Source organism: Nerophis lumbriciformis, unplaced genomic scaffold (genome assembly GCF_033978685.3).
Source record: "Nerophis lumbriciformis unplaced genomic scaffold, RoL_Nlum_v2.1 HiC_scaffold_50, whole genome shotgun sequence".
Classification (NCBI taxonomy): domain Eukaryota; kingdom Metazoa; phylum Chordata; class Actinopteri; order Syngnathiformes; family Syngnathidae; genus Nerophis; species Nerophis lumbriciformis.
In genome coordinates, this window is record NW_027316592.1 from 47501 (window position 1) to 57500 (window position 10000).

Genomic DNA, 10000 nt, shown 5'->3' on the forward strand with positions numbered 1-10000 from the left:
TGGTTCTCCACCTGGGTACAGAACGCCAAATTAGTCCCTCTCCTCGCTGGAAGTCAAAAAAAAAAGGCGTGAATTTGACTAAGTGTCTAGGAGGATGTCCCCTTAAGAAGGCCGACGTGCCTTGGTTCTCTACCTGGGTACGGAACACCAAATTAGTCCCTCTCCTAGCTGGAAGTCCAAAAAAAAGGCGTGAATTTGACTAAGTGTCTAGGAGGATGTCCCTTTAAGAAGGCCGACGTCCCTTGGTTCTCCACCTGGGTACAGAACGCCAAATTAGTCCCTCTCCTAGCTGGAAGTCCAAAAAAAAAGGCGTGAATTTGACTAAGTGTCTAGGAGGATGTCCCTTTAAGAAGGCCGACGTCCCTTGGTTCTCCACCTGGGTCTGGAACGCCAAATTAGTCCCTCTCCTAGCTGGAAGTCCAAAAAAAAAGGCGTGAATTTGACTAAGTGTCTAGGAGGATGTCCCTTTAAGAAGGCCGACGTCCCTTGGTTCTCCACCTGGGTACGGAACGCCAAATTAGTCCCTCTCCTAGCTGGAAGTAGTCAAAAAAAGGCGGAAATTTGACTAAGTGTCATTATTTTAGAGTACCAGGCCTCTATAGAAAAGTTTGGTTTTTTGTCTATGTGTCATCATTTTAGAGTACCAGGCCTCTATAGAAAAGTTTGGTTTTTTGTCTATGTGTCATCATTTTAGAGTACCAGGGCTCTATAGAAAAGTTTGGTAAATTTGACTAAGTGTCTAGGAGCATTTCCCTTTAAGAAGGCCGACGTCCCTTGGTTCTCCACCTGGGTACAGAACGCCAAATTAGTCCCTCTCCTAGCTGGAAGTCCAAAAAAAAAGGCGTGAATTTGACTAAGTGTCTAGGAGGATGTCCCCTTAAGAAGGCCGACGTGCCTTGGTTCTCTACCTGGGTACGGAACACCAAATTAGTCCCTCTCCTAGCTGGAAGTCCAAAAAAAAGGCGTGAATTTGACTAAGTGTCTAGGAGCATTTCCCTTTCAGAAGGCCGACGTGCTATGGTTCTCCACCTGGGTACGGAACGCCAAATTAGTCCCTCTCCTAGCTGGAAGTCCAAAAAAAAGGCGTGAATTTGACTAAGTGTCTAGGAGCATTTCCCTTTAAGAAGGCCGACGTGCTATGGTGCTCCACCTGGGTACGGAACGCCAAATTAGTCCCTCTCCTAGCTGGAAGTCCAAAAAAAAGGCGTGAATTTGACTAAGTGTCTAGGAGCATTTCCCTTTAAGAAGGCCGACGTGCTATGGTTCTCCACCTGGGTACGGAACGCCAAATTAGTCCCTCTCCTAGCTGGAAGTAGTCAAAAAAAGGCGGAAATTTGACTAAGTGTCATTATTTTAGAGTACCAGGCCTCTATAGAAAAGTTTGGTTTTTTGTCTATGTGTCATCATTTTAGAGTACCAGGCCTCTATAGAAAAGTTTGGTTTTTTGTCTATGTGTCATCATTTTAGAGTACCAGGCCTCTATAGAAAAGTTTGGTAAATTTGACTAAGTGTCTAGGAGCATTTCCCTTTAAGAAGGCCGACCTGCTATGGTTCTCCACCTGGGTCAGGAAAGCAAAATTGTCCCTCTCCTCGCTGGAAGTCCAAAAAAAGGCGTGAATTTGACTAAGTGCCTAGGAGGATGTCCCTTTAAGAAGGCCGACGTGCTATGGTTCTCCACCTGGGTCAGGAAAGCAAAATTGTCCCTCTCCTCGCTGGAAGTCCAAAAAAAAGGCGTGAATTTGACTAAGTGCCTAGGAGCATTTCCCTTTAAGAAGGCCGACGTGCTATGGTTCTCCACCTGGGTCAGGAAAGCAAAATTGTCCCTCTCCTCGCTGGAAGTCCAAAAAAAAGGCGTAAATTTGACTAAGTGCCTAGGAGGATGTCCCTTAAAGAAGGCCGACGTGCTATGGTTCTCCACCTGGGTCTGGAACGCCAAATTAGTCCCTCTCCTCGCTGGAAGTCCAAAAAAAGGCGTGAATTTGACTAAGTGCCTAGGAGGATGTCCCTTTAAGAAGGCCGACGTGCTATGGTTCTCCACCTGGGTCAGGAAAGCAAAATTGTCCCTCTCCTCGCTGGAAGTCCAAAAAAAAGGCGTGAATTTGACTAAGTGCCTAGGAGCATTTCCCTTTAAGAAGGCCTACGTGCTATGGTTCTCCACCTGGGTCTGGAACGCCAAATTAGTCCCTCTCCTCGCTGGAAGTCCAAAAAAAGGCGGAAATTTGACTAAGTGCCTGGGAGGATGTCCCTTTAAGAAGGCCGACGTGCTATGGTTCTCCACCCGGGTCCGGAACTCAAAATTAGTCCCTCTCCTAGTTGGAAGTCATCAAAAAAAGGCGGAAATTTGACTAAGTGCCATCATTTTAGAGTACCAGGACTATAGTGGGGGAATTGGAGCCCTCTGGTGGACACTCGCTGCAAATGCACCCTGAATTAAAGACATTATTTCCAGTTCTTTTGGGGCCCTATTTTCAGGCGTAAATTTGACTAAGTGTCTAGGGGCATGTCCCTTTAAGAAGGCCGACGTGCTATGGTTCTCCACCTGGGTCTGGAACGCCAAATTAGTCCCTCTCCTCGCTGGAAGTCCAAAAAAAAAGGCGTGAATTTGACTAAGTGCCTAGGAGCATTTCCCTTTAAGAAGGCCGACGTGCTATGGTTCTCCACCTGGGTCAGGAAAGCAAAATTGTCCCTCTCCTCGCTGGAAGTCCAAAAAAAAGGCGTGAATTTGACTAAGTGCCTAGGAGCATTTCCCTTTAAGAAGGCCGACGTGCTATGGTTCTCCACCTGGGTCAGGAAAGCAAAATTGTCCCTCTCCTCGCTGGAAGTCCAAAAAAAAGGCGGAAATTTGACTAAGTGCCTAGGAGGATGTCCCTTTAAGAAGGCTGACCTGCTATGGTTCTCCACCCGGGTACGGAAAGCAAAATTAGTCCCTCTCCTCGCTGGAAGTCCAAAAAAAAGGCGTGAATTTGACTAAGTGCCTAGGAGGATGTCCCTTTAAGAAGGCCGACGTGCTATGGTTCTCCACCTGGGTCAGGAAAGCAAAATTGTCCCTCTCCTCGCTGGAAGTCCAAAAAAAAGGCGTGAATTTGACTAAGTGCCTAGGAGCATTTCCCTTTAAGAAGGCCGACGTGCTATGGTTCTCCACCTGGGTCAGGAAAGCAAAATTGTCCCTCTCCTCGCTGGAAGTCCAAAAAAAAGGCGTGAATTTGACTAAGTGCCTAGGAGCATTTCCCTTTAAGAAGGCCGACGTGCTATGGTTCTCCACCTGGGTCAGGAAAGCAAAATTGTCCCTCTCCTCGCTGGAAGTCCAAAAAAAAGGCGTGAATTTTTGGGGCCCTATAATTAGTCCCTCTCCTAGCTGGAAGTCCAAAAAAAAAGGCGTGAATTTGACTAAGTGCCTAGGAGGATGTCCCTTTAAGAAGGCCGACGTGCCTTGGTTCTACACCTGGGTACGGAACGCCAAATTAGTCCCTCTCCTCGCTGGAAGTCCAAAAAAAAGGCGTGAATTTGACTAAGTGCCTAGGAGGATGTCCCTTTAAGAAGGCTGACCTGCTATGGTTCTCCACCCGGGTACGGAAAGCAAAATTAGTCCCTCTCCTCGCTGGAAGTCCAAAAAAAAGGCGTAAATTTGACTAAGTGCCTAGGAGGATGTCCCTTAAAGAAGGCCGACGTGCTATGGTTCTCCACCTGGGTCTGGAACGCCAAATTAGTCCCTCTCCTCGCTGGAAGTCCAAAAAAAAGGCGTGAATTTGACTAAGTGCCTAGGAGGATGTCCCTTTAAGAAGGCCGACGTGCTATGGTTCTCCACCTGGGTCAGGAAAGCAAAATTGTCCCTCTCCTCGCTGGAAGTCCAAAAAAAAGGCGTGAATTTGACTAAGTGCCTAGGAGCATTTCCCTTTAAGAAGGCCGACGTGCTATGGTTCTCCACCCGGGTACGGAAAGCAAAATTAGTCCCTCTCCTCGCTGGAAGTCCAAAAAAAAGGCGTAAATTTGACTAAGTGCCTAGGAGGATGTCCCTTTAAGAAGGCTGACCTGCTATGGTTCTCCACCCGGGTGCGGAAAGCAAAATTAGTCCCTCTCCTCGCTGGAAGTCCAAAAAAAAGGCGGAAATTTGACTAAGTGCCTAGGAGCATTTCCCTTTAAGAAGGCCGACCTGCTATGGTTCTCCACCCGGGTCCGGAACTCAAAATTAGTCCCTCTCCTAGTTGGAAGTCATCAAAAAAAGGCGGAAATTTGACTAAGTGCCATCATTTTAGAGTACCAGGACTATAGCTGGGGAATTGGAGCCCTCTGGTGGACACTCGCTGCAAATGCACCCTGAATTAAACACATTATTTCCAGTTCTTTTGGTGTTCCCGGGGAATGAGAGGCCTTTTGTGGGCCAGAAAGAGTGGGGGACCCTTGGAGCCCCTATTTTCAGACAGTTTGGCTTATTTCGGTGACGCCGGGGCGTCCATCAGGTCTTCCCGGGGAATGAGAGGCCTTTTGTGGCCATATGTCAACAAAAGAGTGGGGAAATGGAGCCCTCCGGTGGACTCCCGCTGCAAATGCACCCCCCAAATTAAAGACATTAATTCCAGGCCTTTTGGGGCCCTATATTCAGACGGTGTGTAGCCCTCCAGTGGACTCCCGCCTCCAATGCACCCCCCAAATTAAAGGCATCACCCCCCAAATTAAAGGCATCATTTCCAGTTCTTTTGGGGCCCTATTTTCAGACAGTTTGGCGGATTTCCTTGACGCCGGGGAGTCCTACAGGTGTTCCCGGGGAATGAGAGGCCTTTTGTGGGCCAGAAAGAGTGGGGAACCCTTGGAGCCCCTATTTTCAGACAGTTTGGCTTATTTCGGTGACGCCGGGGCGTCCATCAGGTCTTCCCGGGGAATGAGAGGCCTTTTGTGGCCATATGTCAACAAAAGAGTGGGGAAATGGAGCCCTCCGGTGGACTCCCGCTGCAAATGCACCCCCCAAATTAAAGACATTAATTCCAGGCCTTTTGGGGCCCTATATTCAGACGGTGTGTAGCCCTCCAGTGGACTCCCGCCTCCAATGCACCCCCCAAATTAAAGGCATCACCCCCCAAATTAAAGGCATCATTTCCAGTTCTTTTGGGGCCCTATTTTCAGACAGTTTGGCGGATTTCCTTGACGCCGGGGAGTCCTACAGGTGTTCCCGGGGAATGAGAGGCCTTTTGTGGGCCAGAAAGAGTGGGGAACCCTTGGAGCCCCTATTTTCAGACAGTTTGGCTTATTTCGGTGACGCCGGGGCGTCCATCAGGTCTTCCCGGGGAATGAGAGGCCTTTTGTGGCCATATGTCAACAAAAGAGTGGGGAAATGGAGCCCTCCGGTGGACTCCCGCTGCAAATGCACCCCCCAAATTAAATACATTAATTCCAGGCCTTTTGGGGCCCTATATTCAGACGGTGTGGAGCCCTCCAGTGGACTCCCGCCTCCAATGCACCCCCATAATTATAGACATCACCCCCCAAATTAAACACATTATTTCCAGTTCTTTTGGGCCCCTATTTTCAGCCGGTTTGGCGTATTTCCTTGACGCCGGGGAGTCCTACAGGTGTTCCCGGGGAATGAGAGGCCTTTTGTGGGCCAGAAAGAGTGGGGAACCCTTGGAGCCCCTATTTTCAGACAGTTTGCCGTATTTCGGTGACGCCGGGGCGTCCGTCAGGTCTTCCCGGGGAATGTGAGGCCTTTCGTGGGCCATATTTTCAGACAGATTGGCCTGTTTCAGTGACGCCGAGGCGTCCATCAGGTCTTCCCGGGGAGTGTGAGGCCTTTTGGGGCCCTATTTTCAGACAGAAAAAAAAGAAAAGTAACCCTTACACTACAAAGGACAGCGGGGAAACGCCCCCCCCAGCAAAGTCACAGGGGAAGTGGGGTAGACAAGTGGAGAGTGTCTGGGGAAAAGTCCACAAAATGATCAAAAATCACACCCAGGTACGAGTGCCACAAGTCCCGCCGCGTTCCACCAGTGTCACGGGGTGCCTGACATGTCCAAAACGCACCCAGCAAAGGCGCACTGTGATTGGGAAGAAAAGTTGGAAAAGTGGGCAAAAGTCCGGAAAAATGACCAAAAACCACACCCAGGTTAGAGCCCCACACGTCCTGCAGTCGCACCCGAGTCCTGGGATGCCCAACATGTCCAAAAAAATCAAAAAAAGCCCAAAAAATCAAAAAAATCCCCGGGCCGTATCTTGGACGCCGGCGTACCGCGTTCGGCCCTCGTGCCGTAGTTTGGCGACCGATTGTAAAAATTTGCCGCGACCGGCTAGTTTTTTTCCTTGGAGTAAATAGAGAGTAGATCCAGCAGAAAATATGCACTATAAACAAAGAGAGGGAGTTTGGAGGGGGGCAAAAACGCCCTCTTGGAACTTAGTCCCGCCGCGTTCCACCAGGGTTCCGGGGTGCCTGACATGTCCACGACGCACCCAGCAAAGGCGCACTGTGATTGGGAAGAAAAGTTGGGAAAGTGGGCAAAAGTCCCAAATTTGATTCAAAATCACACCCAGGTTCGAGTCCCACAAGTCCCGCCGCGTTCCACCAGGGTTCCGGGGTGCCTGACATGTCCACGACGCACCCAGCAAAGGCGCACTGTGATTGGGAAGAAAAGTTGGGAAAGTGGGCAAAAGTCCCGAATTTGGTCCAAAATCACACCCAGGTTCGAGTCCCACAAGTCCCGCCGCGTTCCACCAGGGTTCCGGGGTGCCTACAATGTCCACAACGCACCCAGCAAAGGCGCACTGTGATTGGGAAGAAAAGTTGGGAAAGTGGGCAAAAGTCCCGAATTTGGTCCAAAATCACACCCAGGTTCGAGTCCCACAAGTCCCGCCGCGTTCCACCAGTGTCTCGGGGTGCCTACAATGTCCACAACGCACCCAGCAAAGGCGCACTGTGATTGGGAAGAAAAGTTGGGAAAGTGGGCAAAAGTCCCGAATTTGGTCCAAAATCACACCCAGGTTCGAGTCCCACAAGTCCCGCCGCGTTCCACCAGGGTTCCGGGGTGCCTACAATGTCCACAACGCACCCAGCAAAGGCGCACTGTGATTGGGAAGAAAAGTTGGGAAAGTGGGCAAAAGTCCCGAATTTGGTCCAAAATCACACCCAGGTTCGAGTCCCACAAGTCCCGCCGCGTTCCACCAGTGTCTCGGGGTGCCTACAATGTCCACAACTTACCCAGCAAAGGCGCACTGTGATTGGGAAGAAAAGTTGGGAAAGTGGGCAAAAGTCCCGAATTTGGTCCAAAATCACCCAAAATCACACCCAGGTTCGAGTCCCACAAGTCCCGCCGCGTTCCACCAGGGTTCCGGGGTGCCTACAATGTCCACAACGCACCCAGCAAAGGCGCACTGTGATTGGGAAGAAAAGTTGGGAAAGTGGGCAAAAGTCCCGAATTTGGTCCAAAATCACACCCAGGTTCGAGTCCCACAAGTCCCGCCGCGTTCCACCAGTGTCTCGGGGTGCCTACAATGTCCACAACTCACCCAGCAAAGGCGCACTGTGATTGGGAAGAAAAGTTGGGAAAGTGGGCAAAAGTCCCGAATTTGGTCCAAAATCACACCCAGGTTCGAGTCCCACAAGTCCCGCCGCGTTCCACCAGGGTTCAGGGGCGCCTACAATGTCCACAACTTACCCAGCAAAGGCGCACTGTGATTGGGAAGAAAAGTTGGGAAAGTGGGCAAAAGTCCCGAATGTGGTCCAAAATCACACCCAGGTTCGAGTCCCACAAGTCCCGCCGCGTTCCACCAGGGTTCCGGGGTGCCTACAATGTCCACGACGCACCCAGCAAAGGCGCACTGTGATTGGGAAGAAAAGTTGGGAAAGTGGGCAAAAGTCCCGAATTTGGTCCAAAATCACACCCAGGTTCGAGTCCCACAAGTCCCGCCGCGTTCCACCAGGGTTCCGGGGTGCCTACAATGTCCACAACGCACCCAGCAAAGGCGCACTGTGATTGGGAAGAAAAGTTGGGAAAGTGGGCAAAAGTCCCGAATTTGGTCCAAAATCACACCCAGGTTCGAGTCCCACAAGTCCCGCCGCGTTCCACCGGTGTCCCGGGGGTGCCTGGCATGTCCACAACTTACCCAGCAAAGGCGCACTGTGATTGGGAAGAAAAGTTGGGAAAGTGGGCAAAAGTCCCGAATTTGGTCCAAAATCACACCCAGGTTCGAGTCCCACAAGTCCCGCCGCGTTCCACCAGGGTTCCGGGGTGCCTACAATGTCCACAACGCACCCAGCAAAGGCGCACTGTGATTGGGAAGAAAAGTTGGGAAAGTGGGCAAAAGTCCCGAATTTGGTCCAAAATCACACCCAGGTTCGAGTCCCGCAAGTCCCGCCGCGTTCCACCAGGGTTCCGGGGTGCCTACAATGTCCACAACGCACCCAGCAAAGGCGCACTGTGATTGGGAAGAAAAGTTGGGAAAGTGGGCAAAAGTCCCGAATTTGGTCCAAAATTATGCCCGGGTTGGAGTCCCACAAGTCCCGCCGCGTTCCACCAGGGTTCCGGGGTGCCTACAATGTCCACGACGCACCCAGCAAAGGCGCACTGTGATTGGGAAGAAAAGTTGGGAAAGTGGGCAAAAGTCCCGAATTTGGTCCAAAATCACACCCAGGTTCGAGTCCCACAAGTCCCGCCGCGTTCCACCAGGGTTCCGGGGTGCCTACAATGTCCACAACGCACCCAGCAAAGGCGCACTGTGATTGGGAAGAAAAGTTGGGAAAGTGGGCAAAAGTCCCGAATTTGGTCCAAAATCACACCCAGGTTCGAGTCCCACAAGTCCCGCCGCGTTCCACCAGGGTTCCGGGGCGCCTACAATGTCCACGACGCACCCAGCAAAGGCGCACTGTGATTGGGAAGAAAAGTTGGGAAAGTGGGCAAAAGTCCCGAATTTGGTCCAAAATCACACCCAGGTTCGAGTCCCACAAGTCCCGCCGCGTTCCACCAGGGTTCCGGGGTGCCTACAATGTCCACGACGCACCCAGCAAAGGCGCACTGTGATTGGGAAGAAAAGTTGGGAAAGTGGGCAAAAGTCCCGAATTTGGTCCAAAATCACACCCAGGTTCGAGTCCCACAAGTCCCGCCGCGTTCCACCAGTGTCTCGGGGGTGCCTACAATGTCCACAACTTACCCAGCAAAGGCGCACTGTGATTGGGAAGAAAAGTTGGGAAAGTGGGCAAAAGTCCCGAATTTGATCCAAAATTATGCCCGGGTTGGAGTACCACGAGTCCGGCCGCGTTCCACCGGTGTCCCGGGGGTGCCTGGCATGTCCACAACTTACCCAGCAAAGGCGCACTGTGATTGGGAAGAAAAGTTGGGAAAGTGGGCAAAAGTCCCGAATTTGATCCAAAATTATGCCCGGGTTGGAGTACCACGAGTCCGGCCGCGTTCCACCGGTGTCCCGGGGGTGCCTGCCATGTCCACGACGCACCCAGCAAAGGCGCACTGTGATTGGGAAGAAAAGTTGGGAAAGTGGGCAAAAGTCCCGAATTTGATCCAAAATTATGCCCGGGTTGGAGTACCACGAGTCCGGCCGCGTTCCACCGGTGTCCCGGGGGTGCCTGCCATGTCCACAACTTACCCAGCAAAGGCGCACTGTGATTGGGAAGAAAAGTTGGGAAAGTGGGCAAAAGTCCCGAATTTGATCCAAAATTATGCCCGGGTTGGAGTACCACGAGTCCGGCCGCGTTCCACCGGTGTCCCGGGGGTGCCTGCCATGTCCACAACTTACCCAGCAAAGGCGCACTGTGATTCAGAAGAAAAGTTGGGAAAGTGGGGAAAAAAAGGACCGGAAAATATCCAAAATTATGCCCGGGTTGGAGTACCACGAGTCCGGCCGCGTTCCACCGGTGTCCCGGGGGTGCCTGGCACGTCCACAACTTACCCAGCAAAGGCGCACTGTCAGTGGGGAAGACCAAACATGTCTCGGATTTTTTCCAAGTACCTTAACGAGAGAGGCTAAAAAGCACCTGTTTTTACCTTCTCTCGTTGTTGTACTTAGA